The sequence below is a fragment of the Salmo trutta genome, chromosome 13 (genome assembly GCF_901001165.1).
Source record: "Salmo trutta chromosome 13, fSalTru1.1, whole genome shotgun sequence".
NCBI classification, from domain to species: Eukaryota; Metazoa; Chordata; class Actinopteri; order Salmoniformes; family Salmonidae; genus Salmo; species Salmo trutta.
The window spans coordinates 7391174-7416966 of record NC_042969.1 but is presented as its reverse complement, the minus strand read 5'-3'; positions in this window follow the sequence as shown (position 1 = coordinate 7416966).

Below are 25793 nucleotides of genomic sequence, written 5' to 3'. Positions count from 1 at the left end.
CTGGAGCTTCTCCCCTGACACATAGAGATCTGGCTCAGTAGCATTGGTTGGCCTTTTTGTGAAGAACATGCAGATTTTTTTTTTCACATTGAGATACAAACATGAGTCACTGAGACACTTTGTAACATGGTCCATTACAGTAGTGTGTTATTTTGCAGCTTGTTGTTTGCTCTTTTCATGCACATATGCAGTTGAAGTCGTACGTTTACATACACCTTAGCCAAATACATTTAAACTTCTGACATTTAATCCTAGTAAAAATTCCCTGTTTTAGGTCAGTTAGGATCACCACTTTATATTAAGATTGTGAAATATCAGAATAATAGTAGGGAGAGAAATGTATTTTAGCTTATATTTCTTTCATCACATTCCCAGTGGGTCAGAAGTTTAAATGCACTCAATTAGTATTTGGTAGCATTGCCTTTAAATTGTTTAACTTGGGTCAAATGTTTTGGGTAACCTTCCACAAGCTTCCCACAATAAGTTGGGTGAATTTTGGGCCATTCCTCCTGACAGAGCTCGTGTAAACGAATCAGGTTTGTAGGCCTCCTTGCTCCCACACGCTTTTTCAGTTCTGCCCACAAATTATCTTTTGGATTGAGGTCAGGTCTTTGTGATGGCCACTCCAATACCTTGACTTTGTTGTCCTTAAGCCATTTTGCCACAATTTTGGAAGTATGCTTGTGTTCATTGTCCATTTGGAAGACCCATTTGCGACCAAGCTTTAACTTCCTGACTGATGTCTTGAGATGTTGCTTCAATATATCTACATAATTTTCCTACCTCATGATGCCATCTATTTTGTGAATTGCACCAGTCCCTCCTGCAGCAAAGCACCCCCACAACATGATGCTGCTACCCCCGTGCTTCACGGTTGGGATGGTGTTCTTCGGCTTGCAGGCCTCTCCCTTTTTCCTCCAAACATAACGATGTTCATTATGGCCAAGCAGTTCTATTTTTGTTTCATCAGACCAGAGGACATTTCTCCAAAAAGTACGATCTTTGTCCCCATGTGCAGTTGCAAACCGTAGTCTGGCTTTTTATGGCGGTTTTGGCGCAGTGGCTTCTTCCTTGCTGAGCGGCCTTGTAGGTTACGTCGATATAGGACTCGTTTAACTGTGGATATAGATACTTTTGTATCTGTTTCCTCCAGCATCTTCACAAGCTCCTTTGCTGTTGTTCTGGGATTGATTTGCACTTTTCGCACCAAAGTATATTCATCTCTAGGATACAGAACGTGTCTCCTTCCTGAGCGGTATGACGGCTGTGTGGTCCCATGGGGTTTATACTTGCGTGCTATTGTTTGTACAGATTAATCTGGTACCTTCAGGCATTTGGAAATGATTTGTTTGTACAGATGAATCTGGTACCTTCAGGCATTTGGAAATTACAAATGAATGTGGTACCTTCAGGCGTTTGGAAATTGCTCCCAAGGATGAACCAGACTTGTGGAGGTCTACCATTTTTTTCTGTGGTCTTGGCTGATTTCTTTTGATTGTCAAGCAAGGAGGCACTGAATTTGAAGGTAGGCCTTGAAATGCATCCACAGGTACACCTCCAATTGACTCAAATTACGTAAATTATCCTAACAGAAGCTTCTAAAGCCATTACATAATTTTCTGGAATTTTTAAAGCTATTTAAAGGCACAGTCAACTTAGTGTATGTAAACTTCTGACCCACTGGAATAGTGATACAGTGAATTATAATTGTTGGAAAAATTACTTGTGTCATGCACAAAGTTGATGACCTAACCGACTTGCCAAAACTATAGTTTGTTAACAAGAAATTTGTGGAGTCATTGAACAACGAGTTTTAATGAATCCAACCGAAGTGTATGTAAACTTTGTCCGACTTCAACTGTATCACTGTATCATTTGCATACATTTGAACTTCAGACCCCGTACAGACAGAAGCAGATCATCAATATACAGGCTGAATGGGAGGGGCCCCAATATAGACCCTTGGGGCAAGATCACATTACATTGACACACTGTGCTCTGCCTTCAAGGTATGATTTCATCCATTTCAAGGCATTGGGGGAAAAGTTTAACTTGGACAGTTTTGTGATGAGAACCTCATTAACAGTATCAAAAGCTTTCCTTAGGTCTAGAAATACAGCCTCAGCTATTCCCCCTGTGTAATATGCCAATGAGTGACTCGTTTTAGTTTTTAAGAAAGGTAGAGCCCAGCCCAAACACATCTTTGGCTTTAGTGAGCTAATCACCTTGTTCAACTCTGACTCAGAAACCTCCCTTATCCTCTTACATCTACACGTTCCGCTAGCGGAACGTCTGCTCCAATATCCAATGATGGGCGGGGCGCGAAATACAAACTCCTCTAAAATCCGAAAACTTCCATTTTTCAAACATATGACTATTTTACAGCTATTTAAAGACAAGACTCTCCTTTATCTAACCACACTGTCCGATTTCAAAAAGGCTTTACAGCGAAAGAAAAACATTAGATTATGTCAGCAGAGTACCCAGCCAGAAATAATCAGACACCCATTTTTCAAGCTAGCATATCATGTCACATAAACCCAAACCATAGCTAAATGCAGCACTAACCTTTTATGATCTTCATCAGATGACACACCTAGGACATTATGTTATACAATACATGCATGTCTGTTCAATCAAGTTCATATTTATATCAAAAACCAGCTTTTTACATTAGCATGTGACGTTCAGAACTAGCATTCCCACCGAACACTTCCGGTGATTTTACTAAATTACTCACAATAAACGTTCACAAAAAGCATAACAATTATTTTAAGAATTATAGATACAGAACTCCTCTATGCACTCGATATGTCCGATTTTAAAATAGCTTTTCGGATGAAGCACATTTTGCAATAATCTAAGTACATAGCCCGGCATCACAGGGCTAGCTATTTAGACACCCAACCAGTTTAGCCTTCACCAAAATCACATTTCCTATAAGAAAAATGTTCTTACCTTGCTTGTTCTTCGTCAGAATACACTGCCAGGACTTCTACTTCAATAACAAATGTAGGTTTGGTCCCAAATAATCCATCGTTATGTTCCATCAAGACGTTTTGTTCGTGCGTTCTAGACACTATCCCAACGCTAAATCTCGGCCACGAGCATGACGCAGAATTAGACAAAAAATTTCTAAATATTCCATTACCGTACTTCGAAGCATGTCAACCGCTGTTTAAAACCAATTTTTATGCAATTTATCTCGTAGAAAAGCGATAATATTCCGACCGGGAATCTGCCTGTCTGTATACTGAGGGAAAAACCGAAAGCCGGGGGCGGGGCGGGTCGCGAGCGTAAGGCTTAGTCCACTGAGTGACCACTTAGCTTTTGCTCTCGTGTGCTTCAGCCAGGGCTTTGAATTACGTCATTCCTGTTTTTCCCGGGCTCTGAGACTTCATTGGAGACGTGGGAAGTGTCACGTAACAGCAGAGATCCCTTGTAATAGATAGAGAGAATCAACAAGGGCAAGAAATGTTCAAACAGGGTACTTCCTGAACAGAAGCATCTCAGTTCTGTTATACTCACAGACACCATTCAAACAGTTTCAGAAACTGTGGAGTGTTTTCTCTCCAAAGCTAATAATTATATGCATGTTCTAGTTTCTGGGCAGGACTAATAATCAGATTAAATCGGGTACGTTTTTTATCCAGCCGTGAAAATACTGCCCCCTAGCCATAAGAGGTTATAATGAAGGCCAGTTGAGTGTCATTCACTGGTGCTGAGTCCAAGAAACCAGTGGAGGGGTTCTGTGTCAGTACATTGACAGAGTCAACAAAGTAGGAATTGAAGGCTGTTGCTATTTCGACCTTTGAAATACTGTTGCTGTAAAACAGCAAGTGAGAGTCACAAGGGGTAAGTTGACATTTAAATACTACCCTAGATTTATGCCCATTGGTCAAAAGAAAGCGATTATCGAGTGAACCCGTAGGTTAATCAGCAAGTGTGGTAACATTGCCTTTGTGTGCTGTGCTCATAGGCTGACGTTAATAGGTGTATGATACTCCTCATGCTTGCCAATTGTAAAGGAGGAGAGACGTGAAGCTATGCTGATGAGGTAACATTATAAAAGCTACCGTATGAATACCAGCTATGCCTGTGAGATAGGAAGCGATGAGAAAATATAATGCATACTAGAAGGATAAAAAAATGTTACACCCATTCAGAACAGCTTTCCTGATTGAACTTTCGTAAACTACATTTGATGTTACTCCAATGACTTTGAATCAAAGTTGGTGTCAAAGTTGGGGTTAGACATCTACTATATGAGGACAAGTGTCATAATTGAAGGTCTCCCTTGTAGCTGTCACGGTTGTCGTCTTCGTCTTCTGACGATAATGCGAAATCGTCATCTGAAAAGGTAGACCAATACGCAGCAGGTACGTGTATGCTCATCTTGATTTTTAATTAACTTCAAAAATGAACATACAAAAATAATAAAGAAACGAACGATCAACAAAAACAGTCTGGCCAAGCTAAGCTTAACACAGAACAATCACCCACGAATCACAAACACACCCCAATATATGGGACTCTCAATCAAAGGCAGATGGACAACACCTGCCTTCAACTGAGAGTCCCAACCCCAATCAACACAACATAGAAACACACTCACCAGACTACACATAGAAATACATAAACATAGACTATAAACCACAACCCCGGAAATACTACATCAAACACCCTTTAACCAAACACACCACCCTGAACCACATAAAACAAATACCCTCTGTCACGTCCTGACCAAACTACAATACTAATTAACCCTTATACTGGCCAGGACGTGACAGTAGCTAGCGAATGTGTAACTGAGTCAGTGAGTGAAAATCACCACAGTCTTATATAGCATGATCTTCATTAATGAAGCTATTGAGAGAGAAACTACACCTCATTAATGAGCTAATGGATTGGTGCATGTTCCATGTTCCTCATTCATTATTTACAACATCTAATTTATACACCAATGTTGACATAGACAATCACATTTGAGATACTCCATGTAGATCCTTATTCCATTTCTCTGATATCGGCTCCCATGTGTCTCAACCCTGCTTGCGTTACATATGTGAGAAACACAATTCTTCCAGGATGGGCATTTGTCCTGGTAGGTATGTGAAAAACATACAGTTTTTTGTCCAGCAAAGGCATTTTTTCATTCAAATGCATACCTCTGATGGTAAAGAGTGTGGAGGGCTCTCAATCATCCCAGGTTGTTAGATGCAAGATTCCCAAGATCATTAAATCAGTGAAGCATAAAAATTCTACCAGGGTTCTCGTTTAGCTCCCTTGGAAATGAATCCCTCCATACATATGAATACTTTTTCACACTCAATACATTTGTTACTGCATCTAGCCCATAACCTGTTTCAGAGCAGAAGTGTCTGGGGAAGGGTGTATAGATTGACAGCAGAGACAGATTGAAACCTTCTCTACTTTCAACACGTGACCTATAGCCCATATCTCAAGTCAACTCGATATGACATGGGTATAAAGAGATGTAAGCCAACCAATACCGAACTCATCTGTTGCCCCTTTTTGCTGTATGTGCCGAATTGCCCATAGATATGAAAGGATTAGATGTCGGCCTTGAGGATCTAGGGGTAAGCACTAGGGATCCATTTGGGTTTGGGCCGCAGGTTAGCATTTTTTGGCATGAATCTTGTTCTGGAACAGCTCTGCAGAGAGGTCACTAGCTGGCACTGCCACAACATCATAAAATATGACTTTAATCTTAACCTTAACCCAAACATTAACCACACTGCTCACTCTAATGCCAAACCCTAACCTTAAATTAAGACCAAAAAGCTACATTTTTGTTTTAATGAGTTTTGATAATATAGCCAATTTTGACTTTGCAGCTGGCCTATCTAAGTGGAAATCACTCGGTTCTGCCTCCAGGACAAGACTCATGACAATAAACGTCAACCTGCGTTTGGGCCAATGGAAAACATATACTCTTCACATATAGACCTTGACATGGAGAAATACCTGCACCATAACATAGGTCAAGATTAAAGGGATAATTTTGTATTTGTATGTATTAAGGATCACCATTAGCTGCTACCAAGGCAGCATCTACTCTTCCTGGTGTCCAAACACATTAAAGCACTTACATTACATATCAAACAAAATATAAAACAGTACATCATATAACAGTATTACAATAAAAAATGCACAATACAAAAATAGTCCACTGAAAATGCAAATATACCACATTTTCCACCAATTTCATGAGTGAGTTGCTAATCCCTGTAGCACGATCCTCCTCATTCAGAGTGAACTAAGAGTTTTGCAATCCCTCTTAAGTATTTCAATTGCTTGACATCCACCAGCTGCAACTGTTTCAATGTACCATAATTAATGACACCCATCTAAAGGAAATTAACAGACTATAGCCCAAAGGCAGTGGACCTAAAATGGTGACTTTAATGAAAATGATTGAAGTTAATAATAAATGATTTAGCACATTTGAACTTAAATATTGTTGGAGGACCTTAGGACAAATCTTTAGAGTTAGACCTCAAAAGTAGTGTATCTCTTATCAAGTGGACTAGTGTCACTGACAACAGGAAGAGGATTGTTTCCCAAGGAAAATAAAATATTAACACAACACGCAGTTCTGCACTACGTGGTGCTTTCTGTCCTCTTTTGATTGATGTCTAATGCTAGTTCCACGCAGTTGGAAAGCTGCGGATTTGCAGATGTCTCGCGTTTCCCCCTGCATTGTGTGTGAACGGGGAATGAGAGGGGATGATTGGGGGGGCAATCTTAATTGTTGTCCCATTTGTTCGTCGCCACGAAAACAACAAAGTCGACAGTCATAGCACGGTGGTGCTATAGAGATGTATTAAAGAGCGTCAGGGTGAGGAGAAGAGAAATTCAAGCTGACCATTAACATACAGTAAATGAGTAAAGCCAAGCGATGGTGAGCTAGAGATACAGACAACAACAGTGGGAGATGACTGTGAGGTGCAGAGTGCAGATAAATATGAGGTAAGCAGTGCGCAAATTAATTCAATGAAGGGTTTCAACGTTACTAGTCAAGTGCTGAGTTATTTGTTTTCCACTTGCTCACACAGCCTGTGGATAAAGGGGGTGACTAGTCCAATTTCACAGGCTATGTGAACTAAGTGCCCTTATCCTGGTTATTCGTCCCAGATCTGCTGATGCATCCCTCTCTTTCCTTCCTCTTTTTCTTGCTTGCACCATTTATTATTCAAACCATTCCTTTCAATTCTCTCTTTCGTGTTTTGCATGCCGATTGGATGTGCATTACATTATTCTGAGCACACCAATATTTGCGCAACATCAAAATAGGACGTCATTTATTTTATCATATGGATGACTGACATTCTAATTCATTACTACTTATATGGTTTACTGACCCACAATACTGTGCAGTATTGTCAAATTGTACTGCTCAATAGACTCCAGTGCTGTAGGCCACAGTGACCTCCTTGCAGGTAGGAAAAGGGAGCTTTTACTAAATGGGAACCTGCTAAAGTACAATATGCTTGCATTATATTCATGTGCCTTCAGAAACAGTGGAGGCTCAGTGAATTTCATAAAACTTAAACTGTAAAACATTGAAAAAGTTATCCTTTTTAGATAAAACTATATTTGCTTGTATAATTGATTATTCAAACCAATCCTTTGAATTCCCTCATTCTTTTGAATTCCCTATATTCATGTCACCAAATAATTGATTAAAACACACTGTTTTGCATTGAAGGTCTACAGTAGCCTCAACAGCACTCTGTAGGGTAGCACCATGGTGTAGCCGGAAGACAGCTAGCTTCCGTCCTCCTCTTGGTACATTGACATCAATACAAAACCTCGGAGGCTCTTGGTTCTCACCCCCTTCCAAGACTTACACAGTAATTATGACAACTTTCAAAGGATCAGAGAATGAATCTAGTACTGAAAGCATACGCTACAGCTAGCTAGCACTGCAGTGCATACAATGTGGTGAGTTGTTGACTCAAAGAGAAAGAAAGACAATTGTTTAACAGTTTTCAACAAATGAATTTCTTCAAAAATGAAGGCAAGAGAGATTTTATCATTTTCTTTCACTTTCAGTTTCACTTACTAGCAAACTCAGCTGGCTAGTTTAGTTACTCAAACACCCGGCTCAAACAGAGGGATGCTATGTTAGCTAGCTGGCTATGACTATCCATCACAACACTGGAACTCTTCCAAGTCAGGGTAAGTTTTGGTTTCATTAATTTATTGCCACCGGGGCTCGTCGGTGTAACTGCTTACTGACTATACAATGTAACTTTACTACATGATTGTAGCGGGTTTACTAATGCACTAGTTCTATAAGCTATGTTGACTAGGACGATAAGTTAGCTAATATGGGGACAACGATGTAGGCTGTGTGTAGCAGTTATGATATGGTTTGGCTGTGGCTTGGAAAGATTTTTTCACCTGGTCACATACAGCTGATGTGTTGTTCATTGAAGTTCACAAACAAAGGGTAAAGGTGAGAGAAGGAGAGTGCGTAGAGGCGAGAATGAATACAACGTGGCTGTTATGAAATTGAAATGTGTTTATGCGTGATCAGAAGTGTATTCATTCCGTCGATTCTGTTAAAACGTTTATTAAATGGAAGGAAATGAAATAGGGATAAACAATACCGGAATTTGTCCAATAGAAACTCTTGTTTGCAACTTTTGGGCTTATGATTACACCCTAGATAAGCTAGATGCAGGCAATAGTGTGCAAGGCAGTATTGAATGTGCCACTGTCTGTCATCTAAAAAAATTATCTTGACCTATGTGCACCTACGTTGTAAACTTTAATTCATAGGCTAGGTTGTAGCAACCTCATGATGGGTATAGGGACAATTTGAGTATATAGTAGCCTAAATTTGTGTAACAGCCTAAACCTATCAATGTTACATTGAACTGGGTGAATGGAATATGAATGATAGTTATCCAACATGCTGTAATAGAAAAGTAAGGCCATGCCCATGAAAAAAAATACAATAATCCTCCCTCGTCATAAATGGCACTGTTCAGAAAGTATTCACACCCCTTCACTTTTTCCACATTTTGTTGTGTTACAGCCTGAATTTAACGTGGATTAAATTGAGATTTTGTGTCACTGCCCTACACACAACACCCTATAATGTCAAAGTGGACATTTTTACAAATTAATAAAAACTGAAAAGCTGAAATGTCTTTAGTCAATAAGTATTCAATCCCTTTGTTATGTCAGGCCTAAATCACTTCAGGAGTAAAATTTAACAAGGCTCTTAACAAGTCACATAATAAATTGCATGGACTAGCTCTGTGTTGATTCATAGTGTTTAACATGATTTTTGAGTGACTACCTAATCTCTGTATCACACACATACAAGTATCTGTAAGGTTATGGGTATGCTTGTTATCGGCAATGACTAGGGAGTTTTTTGGGTAAAACAAACAGAGTACAGCCAATGCTCCCTCTAAACTGTGCACGGGCGTGCAGCTCCCCTGGGACTGCTGCACAGAAGAAATACCAGCCTGCGCAGAGAAGCACGAGATTGAACTTCACCCAACTTTCTAGTTTTCCCCTTTAGTTAACACTATCAACATTTCCCTCTACTGTGGGAATTGCCGATATTAGCCACGTCCAATGCAACATCCCGAAACAAAACAAACTATGCAAGGCTTACTATGCAAAACTAACTATGCAAGAGATTTTCTTGTGGGCAAAATGCACCAGAGTAGGATTTTATTGCATTGACAGGCATGACTCAGCCCATACTCTACAAACCATTGTAGCATAACCAATCAGAGCTGCAGTATCCCTATATGCAAATAGACCATTGCCATAAATGGATCGGTGCCATTCACATTGAAGCATGAGTGGTCGGGAGAAGGTGCGTTTGTTTTGAGATCGAAGGGAGAGCTGCATGTACCTACGTGTGCAAATTTGTCCCTATTCTTTGCTAGTAAGTGAGTTATTAGCCCAGTTATAGCTAATTTCTGATCAGCAATGGGGGATTGGTTACACAAAACTTGTGCATTTCTAGGCATCTTTGAAAAGCGAGTCAGGTAAAGGGCATTTTTTGTTGTATTTTAGGACAGGCTTGAATAAGCTAAGAAGGCAATAGGCAGAGGGTAGCATAATTTGTCCGATTCTCTGTAATAATAGTATGGGAATAATAATGACCTTTATTTTTTAAAGTGGTTTCTTGCATCAAACAACACATTTTCAGTCACCTCCTTGTCGGAAGGACAAGCAGATTAACAGCTTAATGGTCAAGCCCTGCATATTTTTTCAAAAAGTCTTACAGAATGTAGGCCTACATTGAACATCACACATTGGCTGGTACTGTAGGCTGAATGATAAAACAGCTATTTCCATTTTAAAATGTTATGGGATATATTTTCTCAATTTTTTTTTATGGTAGGCCATTTTACATTATGATCAAATAGCCACAGTAGCCTACTTGGCCACTGTTATAACTGTAACCTAATGCGGGTACATCCTCAGCGTTCACAATAAACGCCTGCCAGAAGATGCACACAAGTTTGCGCTCAGCAGACCTGAAATTTGCTCAGCACCATAATTTTTTAGGGAACATTGAATACAGCTAAGCACAGGCAAAATCCTAGATGGAAACCTGGTTCAGTCTGGTTTCCCCCAGACACGAGGAATCAAATTCGCCTTTCAGCAGGACAATAACCAAAAACACAAGGCCAAATATACACTGGAGCAGTTACTATTTTGACTTCAATCGCCTCGAAAATCTATGGCAAGTCTTGCAAATGGTTGTCTAGCAATGATCAACAACTAACTTGACAGAGCTAGATTTTTATTAAAGAATAATGTGCAAATATTTTACAATGGAGTTATTCAAAGCTCTTAGAGACATACGCAGAAAGACCGACAGCTGTAAATCGCTGCCAAAGGTGATTCTATCATGTATTGACTCAGGGGTGTGAATACTTATGTAAATGAAATATTTCTGTATTTCATTTTCAATACATTTGCAAAAATGCCTAAAAACATGTTTTCACTTTGTCATTATGAGGTATTGTGTGTGAGAAAATAGTTTTTTAATCAATTTTGAATTCAGGCTGTAACACAACAAAATGTGGAATAAGTCAAGGGGTATAAATAGTTTCTGAAGGCACTGTATATATTCAGCTAGTTTTCCCTGCTCTGTTGACATGTAAAAACTTCCAAGGTGGAGATAGCTAGGGTCAGCCCTGCCTTTTTGGCATCCCTCAACAAGAATTGGTAGGGGGCCCCCCACCTCGCGGGTAAACATTGTAAGTAGTCCCCCTCTTGGGAGCTTCTAGAGAAAAGATTGTGGTTTGAAAGCAAATTTTCTGCAATTCTTCACATTTTGTCATGAGGCAGAGAACATGTTGCAGTTTTCAAAATAATTTCATGTAATTCAAGAAATGTTTCCTAGGGTGGAGAGAAAAAATAGACATTTTTAAGCTAATTGAATGCAATTATACACATTTTGCTATAATTTATGCCATGTTCATATGATATCTGAGTGAGAGTGACAAAGTCAATGGGGGCCCCATGGAGGTCAGGGCCCCAGGGCACATGCCCTGCGTGCCTGGTCAGTAATTCGGCCATGATTACTACAAGCTGTAGATAGCTGCCTAGACTAAATATCCAATTGAAATAATGTTAGTTGACATGGGTTAATTAACTGACTGTCAGTGACTGACATTACAAGATAAAAACTGCTGATGCACTACCACATTTTGAAATTGCTTCCTGTGTATTGTACTATTCTAACTCTCAACAGTAAGTATAAGTGGAATGATGTTGTTGGGGCCCCCTAGTAGCTGGGGTCCTTAAGTGACCGCTTGTTTCACTTATGCCCTGGGCCGGCCCAAGAGAGAGGTTCCACTTATTTGCTAAGGGTCAACCAAGTAAAGTCAACGTGGATCTTCTCCAATCACTTTGCATGTGCCAAATCCTCATTGATGTGATTGGTCTACTTACCTGTTCATCAACACCTATCATTGTCTCACTGCTCAATTAAGTCTACAAATACAATTGTTGTTAATAATGGTGATAGGCTGGAAAACTCTCAGGTTAGTGTTTTTTTGTCATGAATCTTGTTCTGGAGGCAGCTCTGCAGAGTGGTCACTTTAAATCTGATTTTAAACCTAAACATAACCATAACATTAAACACACTGCTAATCCTAACCCTAATTTTAAATTAAAACCAAAATGAATTTCTACAATATAGCCAATAAACAGTACCAGTCAAAAGTTTGGACACCTACTCATTCAAGAGTTTTTCTTTATTTTTAGTATTTACTATATTTTAGAATAATTGCGAAGACATCAAAACTGTGAAATAACACATATGTAGTAAACAAATTAAAATATATTTTATATCTGACATTCAACAAAGTAGCCACCATTTGCCTTGATGACAGCTTTGCACACTCTGGGCATTCTCTCAACCAGCTTCATGAGGTAGTCACCTGGAATGCATTTCAACTAACAGGTGTGCCTTGTTATTTAAAGTTCATTTGTGGAATTTACTTTCTTCTTAATGCGTTTGAGCCAATCAGTTGTGTTGTGACAAGGTAGGGGTCGTATACAGAAGATAGCCCTATTTGGTAAAATACCAAGTCCATAGTATGGCAATAACAGCTCAAATAAGCAAATAGAGACGACAGTATATCATTCTTTAAGACATGAATGTCAGTCAATCCGGAAAATGTCAAGAACTTTGAAAGTTTCTTCAAGTGCAGTCGCAAAGACTATCAAGAGCTATGATGAAACTGGCTATCATGAGGACCGCCATGGAAAAGGAAGACCCAGAGTTACCTCTGCTGCAGAGGACAAGATCATAAGAGTTACCAGCCTCAGAAATTGCAGCCCAAATAAATGCTTCACCAAGTTCAAGTAACAGACACATCTGACCATCAACTGTTCAGAGGAGACTCCGTGAATCAGGCCTTCATGGTCGAATTGTTGCAAATAAACCACTACTAAAGGACACCAATAATAAGAAGAGACTCGCTTGGTACAAAGAAAAACGAGCAATGGACATTAGACCGGTGGAAATCTGTCCTTTGGTCTAATGAGTCCAAATGTGAGATTTTTGATTTCAACCACTGAGACGCAGAGTAGGTGAACGGATTATCTCTGCATGTTTGGTTCCCACCCTGAAGCATGGAGGGGGAGGTGTGATGGTGCTTTGTTGGTGATTTATTTCGAATTCACACTTAACCAGCATGGCTACCATAGCATTCTGCAGCAATACGCCATCCCATCTGTTTTGAGTTTACTGGTACTATCATTCGTTTTTTAACAGGACAATGACCCAACACCTCCAGGCTGTGTAAGGGATATTTGACCAAGAAGGAGAGTGATGGAGTGCTGCATCAGATGACCTGGCCTCCACAATCACCCAACCTCAACCCAATTGAGATGGTTGGGATGAGTTGGACCACAGAGTGAAGGAAAAGCAGCTAAAAAGTACTTAGAATATCTGGGAACTCCTTCAAGACTGTTGGAAAAAACATTCCAGGTGAAGCTGTTTGAGAGAATACAAAGACTCTGCAAAGCTGTCATCAAGGCAAAGGGTGGCTACTTTGAAGAATCTCAAATATAAAATATATTTTGATTTGGTTAACACTTTTTTGTTTGCTACATGATTCCCTATATGTTATTTCATAGTGTTGATGTCTTCACTACTATTATACAATTTAGAAAATAGTAAAAAATAAAGAAAAACTTTTGAATGAGTAGGTGTGTCCAAACGTTTGATTGCTTGCACCCTGTCCCAGGCTGTTTCTAAATAAATAATTTAAGCCCCACCACTGCACTTAAATTATACCACTGCATCCTCTGTATGATGTTTATGCCTTTAATCACTGAAACCACAAATCATTTTCTTTCATGTCTTTGTTCAGCTGGACTTTATTCGGTCACAACTGGTAGACATGTTTACGTTCTGCTGTGCGGTTTGTTGCTAACCTTACTTTGCTACCTGCCAACTTTACGGTTTTTACTTTTTAATTACCGCTTTATATTATTTTTTCCTCACTCGACTTTTTCCATTCAACATTTTCACCCCAAGACGCTTTATCTGGAGTTGGTGTGTCTGGACCTCCACCAGCCGAAGCTAAGTAGTAACATTAACATTATGCCTTCTAATTGCAGTCGCTGTACTCATAATATACAGGAGAACGATAGCCTTATGGCGAGGATAGCCGTGATGCAAGCCCAGCTTCAGACGCAATCGTTAGGCAAGGGTAATTTAAGTGTAGGAAAGGATGAAACAGCGTCTGTGCCACCAATAAGTACAGATAGTAGTATAAATCCCTTCGCACAGTCCCCACAGCTGGAAGATTTTCTCATGGCTTCTGGAAGGAAATGCTGTAGGAATGCTCAACTGGTGTCGCTCATTCAGCCGACAGAAACCTTCAACCGGTTCTACCCATTAAGCAACAGGTTGGAGTCAGAGGCCGAGCCTTCCACCATTAGCTTTGACAAATTGAAAACCCTACTCATTGGCTTAGTATACCCATAGTATTAGACTTAAAACGAATGATCCAGAGATCATACACTGTTTACCAGGGGGCAGGGCTACCGACGTTAAGGCTAATCTGAAGATGGTACTGGCTAAGTCTAAAACTGGCGAGTGTTGATAGTATAGGGATATTTTTATACACGTCGACACCAACGATGTTGGGTAGAAACAGTCAGAGGTCACCAAGTGCAACATAGCTTCAGCGTGTAAATCAGCTAGAAGGATGTGTCGGCATCGAAATCTATGCAGCCTACTCAATCACTTTATATAGCTACTGTTTACAGGCCTCTTGGGCCATATACAGCGTTCCTCACTGAGTTCCCTGAATTCCTATTGTATACTGTAGTCATGGCAGATAATATTCACATTTTTGTTAATGTTAATATTCAAATGGAAAAGTCCACAGACCCCATCCAAAATGATTTCGGAGCCATCATTGACTCAGTGGGTTTTGCCCAACATGTCTCCGGACCTACTCACTGCCACAGTCATACTCTGGACCTAGTTTTGTTTCTGTAGAATAAATGTTGTGGATCTTAATGTTTTCCTCATAATCCTGGACTATCGGACCACCATTTTATTACGCTTGCAAACGCCTCAATTAATCTGCTCAGACCCCAACCAAGGATCATCAAAAGCCGTGCTATAAATTCTCAGACAACCCAAAGATTCCTAGATGCCCTTCTAGACTCCCTCTACCTACCTAAGGACATCAGAGTACAAAAATCAGTTAACCACCTAACTGAGGAACTCAATTTAAACTTGTGTAGTACCCTAGATGCAGTCGCACCCCTAAGAACAAAAAAACATTTGTCATAAGAAACTAGCTCCCTGGTATACAGAAAATACCCGAGCCATGAAGCAAGCTTCCAGAAAATTGGAACGGAAATGGCGCTACACCAAACTGGAAGTCTTCCGACTAGCTTGGAAAGACAGCATGGTGCAGTATCGAAGAGTCCTCACTGCTGCTCGATCATCCTATTCTTCAAACTTAATTGAGGAAAACAAGAACAATCCAAAATGTTTTTTTCATACTGTTGCAAAGCTAACTAAAAACCAGCATTCCCAAAGAGAGGATGGCTTTCACTTCAGCAGTGATAAATTCATTAACTTCTTTGACGAAAGATCCTGATCAATAAAAAGCAAATTACGGACTCCACTTTAAATCAGATTATTTCTCCAAAGCTTAGTTGTCCTGAGTCTGCACAACACTGCCAAGACCTAGGATCAAGGGAGACACTCAAGTTTTTTAATACTATATCTCTTGACACATTGATGAAAATAGTCATGGCCTCTAAACCTTCAAGCTGCATAATGGACCCTTTTCCAACTAAACTACTGAAAGAGCTGCTTCCTGTACTTGCCCCTCCTATGTTGAACATAATAAGCGGCTCCCTATCCATCGGATGTGTACCAAACTCACTAAAAGGGGCAGTAATAAAGCCTCTCTTGAAAAAGACAAACCTTGACCCAGAAAATATAAAAAACTATTGGCCTATATTGAATCTCCCATTCCTCTCAAAACAAATGTAAAAAGCTGTTGCTCAGCAACTCACTGCCTTCCTGAAGACAAACAATGTATACGAAATGCTTCAGTCTGGTTTTAGACCCCATCATAGCACTGAGAGTGCACTTGTGAAGGTGGTAAAATACCTTTTAATGGCATCAGACCGAGGCTCTGCATCTGACCTCGTGCTCCTAGACCTTAGTGCTGCTTTTGATACCATCGATCACCACATTCTTTTGGAGAGATTAGAAACCCAAATTGGTCTGCACAGACAAGTTCTGGCATCGTTTAGATCTTATCTGTCGGAAAGATATCAGTTTGTCTCCGTAAATCGTTTGTCCTCTGACAAATCATCTGTAAATTTCGATGTTCCTCAAGGCTCCGTTTTAGGACCACTATTGTTTTCACTATATATTTTACCTCTTGGTGATGCCATTCGGAAACATAGTGTTAACTTTCACTGCTATGCGGACTATACAAAGCTGTACATTTTGATGAAACATGGTGAAGCCCCAAAATTGTCCTCCCTGAATGCCTGTGTTTCAGACATAAGGATGTGGATGGCGGCAAATGTTCTACTTTTAAACTCGGACAAAACAGAGCTGTTAGTTCTAGGTCCCAAGAAGCAAAGAGATCTTCTGTTGAATCTGACAATTAATCTTGATGGTTGTACAAATAAAACTGAGATGGACCTTGGCGTTACTCTAGACCCTGATCTCTCTTTTGACGAACATATCAAAATCAGAAACTTTCTGTCCAAAAGTAATTCAGAAAAATGTATCCATGCTTTTGTCACTTCTAGGTTAGACTACTGCAATGCTCTACTTTCCGGCTACCTGGATAAAGCACTAAATCAACTTCAGTTAGTGCTAAACATGGCTGCTTGAATCTTGACTAGAACCAAACAAATTGTATCATATTACCCCAGTGCTAGCCTCTCTGAACAGGCTTCCTGTTAAGGCTAGGGCTGATTTCAAGGTTTTACTGCTAACCTACAAAGCATTAGATGGGTTTGCTCCAACTATCTCTCCGATTTGGTCCTGCCGTACATGTACGCTACGGTCACAAGACGCAGGCCTCCTTACTGTCCCTAGAATTTCAAAGCAAACAGCTGGAGGCAGGGCTTTCTCCTATAGAGCTCCATTTTTATGGAATGGTCTGCCTAATCATGTGAGAGACGAAGACTCGGTCTCAACCTTAAAGTCTTTATTGAAGAGTCATCTCTTCAGTAAGTCTTATGATTGACCCAGATACTAAGGAGAAGTCCCTAACTGTTTTATGTGCTTACCTGATGTAAGTGGTCTCTATGCAGCGAAAATGCGGTCATAGACCAAGAGCAGCACTGCCCCCTCAAGATTCTGAGCCCGCTTGGCAGGGTTGGTCCTGCAAAGCCAAAGCCCCCTAAAGGGAGAGCATACTACACAAAGAATTCTCAAAGCTGCTAATGAGAACCTTGACGACCTTGTACCTAGCCGGTGGGGATTCCGATGGGGTGCCCCCACCCAGGCAGTGGCAGTGCTGTTAACACTAGCTGCAGTAACCCATGGGGAGGGGGTCACACTCGGACATTCAGAGAGGGGGTATATTATTGTGACCCTGGTGGGGTCCGACTGCATGGAGATGCTTGGGAATATGGTCAATACGGGTATCCATATTGTGGGTGTTTCAGGGAAGAGGTGTACATTTGACCTCCATCATCTAGGATGTGACAATGGTTAATAAAATCTCTCAATTTCTGCCCATTTTTTTGCACGGTCTTGCAGGCCTTCTAATGCAGCTGCAACTGTAAATGCATTTGTAAATGAAGACCTTTCTTGAGTTGGGCTCTGGGTCGTGCAACTGTTGAGAATGTGAGTTTATGGTTGTGTGGGGGAAAGGGTTGAGTGTGTGTGGGTGTATGTGTGTATCCCACAACTGTTGCGAAGGAGTAAAAGATGTTAGGTACAATAGAGGATGATCCACAGCTATATATAATACAAATCGAGGTGAGGGCGATGGAAATGCATTTGGCAATTGATTTACTTGAAGGATGGATCCCAGTCTGTTCAGGGCTATGGGATACGGGGGATCAGGGGTGGTCTGCCGGGCATTGCGATGACAACCCAACTAGGGATGAGGAGGGCTTTTAGCGGGTGGAATAGTAGGGACCAATTGGAGGTTTACTTAGTAGCAATGCAAATACCATGGAACAGCTATATAGACACTCAATAATCATGTTACTTTTAATGGTACGTTTACAAACATATATTTTCATAAATAGAATTTAAAGTTGTGTCTCATTATGATAAGTGGAGAAATAAGTATAGCCCTAGCAGATAATAATAAAAGACGATCAGTATTTACCTGGTTAAAGAGAAGGAATATAATATGTATTGTTTACAGGAAACCCATTCAACAATTTTAGATGAAGTTTTGTGGAACAAGAACTGGGGGGGCGAAATATATTTCTCCCATGGGCAAAGAAATTCAAAAGGGGTGATGGTTTTAATTAACAGTAATTTTGATCCAAATGTGCAAATTGTCCAAACAGATTATCAAGGTAGATGGATTATTTTAAATATGTTATTGGACAATAAACAGATATGGCTTATTAACCTATACGGTCCGAATAATGATGATCCAAGCTTCTTTGAAAATATTTATAAGAATTTAGCAACTCTACAAGCAACACTAGACTCTATTATTATGGTGGGAGATTTTAATACGGTCTTAAATACCTCTATGGACCGGAAAGGAAATCACACTACAATCTGTCACCCTCAGGCACTTAAGGAAATCATGAATGTCATGGATATATTGGAATTACTGGATATATGGAGACTTAAATACCCTGAACTAGTGAGATATACATGGTGGAGGCTTAATCAAGCTAGTAGTCTTGACTACTTTCTTATGCCATTCTCTCTGGCACCAAAAGTTAAAAAAGTGTTGATAGGGGACAGAATGCGGTCAGATCATCACATAATTGGAAAATATATTACTCTTACGGAATTTCCACGTGGGAGAGGATATTGGAAATTTAATCAAAGGCTACAAGATGATAAATTGTTTAGAACAAGGACAGAAGAATTTATAACTGACTTTTTCAGACATAACATAGATACAGCAGATCCCCTTATTGTATGGGACACTTTTAAGTGTGCCTTTAAAGGCCATAGTACTCATCTATAAAACAAAAGCAATTTAGATCAAAAGAGTCCATATTAACAAAGGAAATTGAAGGACTAACAGTACAGTTAGATAGCAATAAAAACGGTACCATAGAGGCACAGAATAAGTTAGAGGAAAAACAAAAAGAAATGGAGGAACTTATTCAAGACAGATGCAGTGTAATATATTATAAAAATAAAGCGAACTGGATGGAATATGGGGGAAAATGCAGCAAATTCTTTTTCAATCTTCAATATAGAAATGCTACCAAAAAAATGTATTAAAACTTGTTACAAATGATGGAGTCACGCATGATTCACCAAATGATATTTTGAAAGAGGAAGTAAAGTACTTCAAGAATATGTTTTTGTTTCAGGTTCCTCCATCTCCACTAACTGAAACTAATTGTATGGATTTTTTCCCAAATAATAATGTAAAATTAACATCTGTACAGAAAGACTCATGTGAAGGCCAAATTACAGTGGAGGAACTGCTTGATGCAATTGGGGCCTTTAAGGATGGGAAAACTCCAGGGCTGGATGGCATACCAGTGGAAGTATACAAAACTTTTTGTTGATATACTCAAAGGACCATTATTAGCATGTTTTAACCACTCCTATATAAATGGTAGATTATCAGACACGCAACAAGAAGGTCTGATATCATTATTACTGGAAACAGGACCCAAAATGGTATATATAAAGGTCCAGTCCATTTAAAAAATTGGAGACCTCTTACACTTCAGTGTTGTGATGCAAAAATCCTAGCAAAATGCTTGGCACATAGAATTAAAAAAGTATTGTCAGATATTATTCATCCTAATCAGACAGGTTTTTTTATATGGACAATACATTGGAGATAATATAAGACAAGTACTGTAAACAATAGAATACTATGACATATCGGGGACACCAGGCTTGGTTTTCATAGCTGATTTTGAAAAGGCTTTTGATAAAGTACGACTGGAGTTTATATATAAATGCCTAGAATAATTCAATTTTGGGGAATCTCTTATAAAATGGGTTAAAGTTATGTATAGTAACCCTAGGTGTAAAATAGTAAATTATGGCTACATCTCAGAAAGTTTTAAACTGTCTAGTGGAGTAAAACAAGGTTGTCCATTATCGGCATATTTATTTATTATTGCCATTGAAATGTTAGCTGTTAAGATCAGATCAAACAATAATATTAAGGGATTAAAAATCCGTGACTTAAAAACCAAGGTGTCATTGTACGCCGATGATTCATGTTTTCTTTTAAAACCACAATTAGAGTCTCTCCACGGCCTCATAGAGGATCTAGATACTTTTGCTATTCTCTCTGGATTAAAAGCAAATTAAATATCCAATATTACGTATTGGATCACAAAAAAAAAATTTTTTACATTACCATGTAGTTTACCAATTAAATGGTCTGACGGAGATGTGGACATACTCGGTACACAAATCCCCAAAAAAAGAAATGATCTCACTCCAATACATTTTTATAGAAAGTTAGCAAAAATAGATAAGATCTTGCTACCATGGAAAGGAATATACCTGTCTATTTGTGGAAAAATCACCCTGATTAACTCTTTAATCATATCACAGTTTACCTATTTGCTTATGGTTTTGCCTACACCTAGTGACCTGCTTTTTAAATTATATGAACAAAAATTATTCCATTTTATTTGGAACGGCAAGCCAGATAGAATTAAAAGGGCCTATTTATATAATGAATATGAATTCGGAGGGCAGAAATTATCAAATATTAAAGCATTAGACCTCTCACTAAAAAGCATCAGTCATACCAAAGTTATATTTAAATCCAAACTGGTTTTCTAGTAAATTGGTACAAATGTCTCATCCTATGTTCAAGAAGGGCCTTTTTCCCTTCCTTCAGATTACACCTGCCCACTTTCGGTTGTTTGAAAAGGAAATAATCTCCAAAATATCTTTATTTTTTTAAACAAGCCTTAGAAAGTTGGTTGCAATTTCAGTTTAATCCACCTGAAAAGACAGAACAAATAATACAACAAATATTGTGGTTAAATTCAAATATAGTAATTGATTAAAAAAAATGTATTTTTAGAAGAAATTTTAAAAAAAGGTATAATTTTAGTGAATGATATTATAAATAGGACTGGTGGAGTGATGTCACACATGCAGCTAACACAGACATATGGAAATGTCTGCTCTACCCAAAATTACAACCAATTAATTGAGGCATTACCACAAAAATGGAAGAGGCAAGTAGAAGGGGAAAAAAGTAAGGAACTTGTATGTCGGCCCTGTATTAAAGAACATGAAAGGTTAAAGAAAAGTGTGATAAATAAAAACATTTACCAATTTCATTTAAGGACCAAAAAACTGATAGCTGTGCTATATAAATTGCAAAATAGTTGGGAAGAGATTTTCGATGTGCCCATTCCATGGCACATGATTTATGAATTGATACGCAAAACAACGCCGGATTCAAAACATAGAATTTTTCCATTTAAATTACTATACAAAATTCTTGCAACTAATAGAATGTTATATATATATATGGGTCTTCCCAGCTCTGCAGATTCTGCTGTGAGGAGGCAGAGTCATTAGATCATTTATTTTGGTATTGTCCATATGTAGCTCGTTTTTGGTCACAGGTCCAGAAATGGCTGAAGAATTGCAACATTTGCCTAGAACTAACGCTTGCAGATAGCAATACTGGGTGATTTGAAAAGCCATAGTCAATCAATTAATAATATAATAATTATTTTAGCAAAAAAATAAAATATTAATTTACAATCTGTAGAAGCTATGAGAATAGAATGTTCAATTGCTTTGTGAAGCATCACAGCACAGTTGAAAAATATATGGCAAATAAAAATCCGAAATAAATGATGTTGATGGATAGACTGGAGGGGTTGAATGGAGCTGAAGGGTGGGACTAATAACAAGATAAACAATGTAGAACATACGGGGTCTGTAAAATGTATATAGGTTCAGAACTTTTGTGATATAGCACAGTTACAAATAGAAATGAAACTGGATGGACATCAGAAATAGAGGAAGAACTAAAAACAAACAAAAAATAACTAGTGTAAAATAGACTGTAAAATGTGTATAAGATTAATAAATTGAAGGTAAAAGCCGAAGTGTTTATTATTTTACTACAATTGGGTTTGCGGGGAATAATAATAAAGGTATATTCTTTAAAAAAGTATCTATGTTTATATAGGTATGTGTATGTATATATATGTGTATATGTATGCATGCGTGTATGGATATATATATTTTCCAAAATAATAAATGGGAGATTGGAAATCATGCAGACAATTACATTGATGGAAGCAATATTTTTCTGCAATATTAAGCTGATCCACCCCTAAAAAAAACAAATAAATAAATACATTTTTTTAAAAAAGGCTTGTGATTGAGTGTAGTCTGGACCAGGAGTGTGAAGGTGAACATAAGGGCACTGGAGCAACGAACCACCCTTGCTGTCTCTGTCTGGCCGGTTCCCCTCTCTTCACTGGGATTCTCTGCCTCAAACGCTATTACAGGGCCTGAGTCACTGGCTTACTGGTGCTCTTCCATGCCGTCACTAGGAGGGGTGCATCACTTGAGTGGGTTGAGTCACTGACGTGATCGTCCTGTCCGGGTTGTTGCCCCCACCGTGGGGGAGATCTTCGTGGGCTATACTCGGCCTTGTCTCAGGATGGTAAGTTGGTAGTTACTGGGGATGTGGTTTGGCAAAGTATATGGGGTTATATCCTGCCTGTTTGGCTCTGTCCGGGGGTTTTGTCGGACGGGGCCACAGTGTCTCCCAACCCCTCCTGTCTCAGCCTCCAGTATTTATGCTGCAAAAGTTTATGCGTCTCTCTCTCTCTCTCTGAGGACCTGAGCCCTTGGACCACCTGGCCTGATGACTCCTTGCTGTCCGCAGTCCACCTGGTTGTGCTGCTGCTCCAGTTTCAACTGTTCTGCCTGCGGCTATGGAACACTGACCTGTTCACAGGACGTGCTACCTTGTCCCAGACCTGCTGTTTTCAACTCTCTAGAGACAGCAAGAGCGGTTGAGATACTCTGAATGATCGGCTATGAAAAGCCAATTGACATTTACTCCTGAGGTGCTGACCTGTTACACCCTCTACAACTACTGTGATTATTAGTATCTGACCCTGCTGGTCATCTATGAACATTTGAACATCTTGACCATTTTCTGTTATAATCTCCACCCGTCACAGCCAGAAGAGGACTGGCCACCCCTCATAACCTGGCTCCTCTCTTGGTTTCTTCCTAGGTTCCGGCCTTTCTAAAGAGTTTTTCCTAGCCACTGTGCTTCTACACCTGCATTGCTTGCTGGTTGGGGTTTTAGGCTGGGTTTCTGTAAAGCACTTTGTGACATCAGCTGATGTAAGAGGGCTTTATAAATAAAAATATAAATCAATTACAGTACCTCCACCACATTTCCCAGGAGCACATTTCCAGGAAGTATCAACTCTGCTACTGTCCATTCTACCAATATAACACACTCCAAACCATAAGTTCAAAGACATTCATTCTTGTAGTAGCATATGTAATATGTCACCATAAGTGACCTACTGTAACTTATGTCAGCTCAGCTGACATGTAACTACAATGGTTAAATGTCTGTTTGATCTATTTTAATGAGACCATGTTGGTGTGTATGCACCTAGCTTTTGTACAAAACTAGCAGCTGATGTGAATCTGTCTCTCCTGGAAAGACAGGACCGTAGTTGGACATCACTTTGCTGTCTTTGTAACACAGTATTTCTGCAGATTGAAGGTACTGTACACCCATTGTACACCCACCCCTCCATCATTGTTCTATGTGAAACATATGTGTGCTGCCCTGTCAGGACTCAAAGTAGAATGTACAATATATCCCTGTGTGTCACATATATTTCATTTAGGCTGGGCCTTTCAATATGCTGTGTATGACATGATTTTGGATTTGTTAGACCCCTTTGTGAGAAAAAACACTTTGTTACAAAAGGTCAATCCATGACCCGGCAACATTTTTCTTAACCCTTGGCACGTCTTATACTGATCCACAATGACCCCTTTATGTATGTAAGTACTAATGGGCAGGGTGTATTATCCCAAAAATATCATCTATAATAATAGTTTGCGGTAAATTATTTGATATCGCTGTTTGGCCAATTCAGCACTTTTCACATGAACATTGAATCTTCACGGCAACCCCCCCTCCCAAACAACCTCTGCTTTCTCCACTAAGACCTCCACTGTCTACTGTTTGTGGTTACCTCTGCTTAGTTTTTTCTTATTCCTTCCCTGTTGTCCCAAGGCACCTCCTGAAAGTAATCCTGAAATGTCCACCTGCCAGGATCAACAATGAGATCCTACCATAGGGAAACAATAAGCAGCGAGGCTGCTGGGAGCTATGTGGTTTCCTGTTTTTTGTTGGTGAGTCAATTAAGCAGTAAATGACCCCTAAAATCTACTGTAATAAGGCAAGCACCAGCATTGGATTGCCTTTAATACATCACAATTATGACAGTAATTGTTTCTGACGGCTGATTGTGTTTTCCCAAGCTGTAAAGATATTTCAGAAAACAATAAAATATGATATTGTCACCATTAAAAAGGAGTGATTAAAGCCATCAATTTGTGTTGCTAGTCAAGGGGACCAGCTTGAGGTGCCGCCACTAACAGGTGCGAGCATCAACACTGTGGAATAATTGTCACATCATTCCACCCTTGACTTCATACCTACTGCAATCTGTGCTGAGAAGTAGTCATAAGGGTGAGATTTAGTCTGTCAATGGCCTCTTTAGTCATTATTCAGAATCACTTATCTGTAAGCACTCACTCAAAATGGCCGCTTCTGCAGGATTGGAGTATGGTGGTTTTCAACGGTTATATAATTCACATTTCTCAGTTGGGTTTATCAGCGTTAGAGCACCTTGCCTTGACTGCTCATTACTACTAACATCACAGATATTAAATATATTAACTCTGAGTTTTAAAATAGTTGACCACTCCTGACCTATACTGTACGTATCCTGGACTATATACAGTACATCAGAATGATGCCCAACCTAATTATAAGAAGACGTTGTTAATGCTCGAGTCCAGAAGAGTTACAGAGCATTCCAACTGGATTTCAGGTTTTTCCTTAAACGTCCATAGTCAAACAAGTTTGTTGAAATTGAGTATAGTATCAAACAGGCCTGAAGTAGGAAAATCGTGTAAATGCATTGCTGAAGAAAACAAAAGATAATTTATTTCATTCAAACATACAGTAAATGTTGGATTTTCATCAGAGAGTGAATCGTCATATAGGAAAAGGAATTCTGCCTCTGTGGCAGTTGCCTTGATGATAACATTCGTCAAAGCGCCTGCCATTGATTTCAGCAGATAATTATCTTGTGTGCGTCGCCAAGGTCATTCAAAGATTTTATTGGCACTCAGAAACTTCTGCTGAAAACCAGCTCGTGCCATTACCAATTCATGAGCTTATTATGACTGAATTATATTATCTCTTCCACACAACCATTTTTTCACTCCGTCATAAAGGCCTGTTTGATCGATTAACCCATAAGTATCTAAGCCCTTTCTAAGCCCGGGGTGGGGGGTATTCTACTGAGCTATATGGAATTGTTTTAAGGAGGTC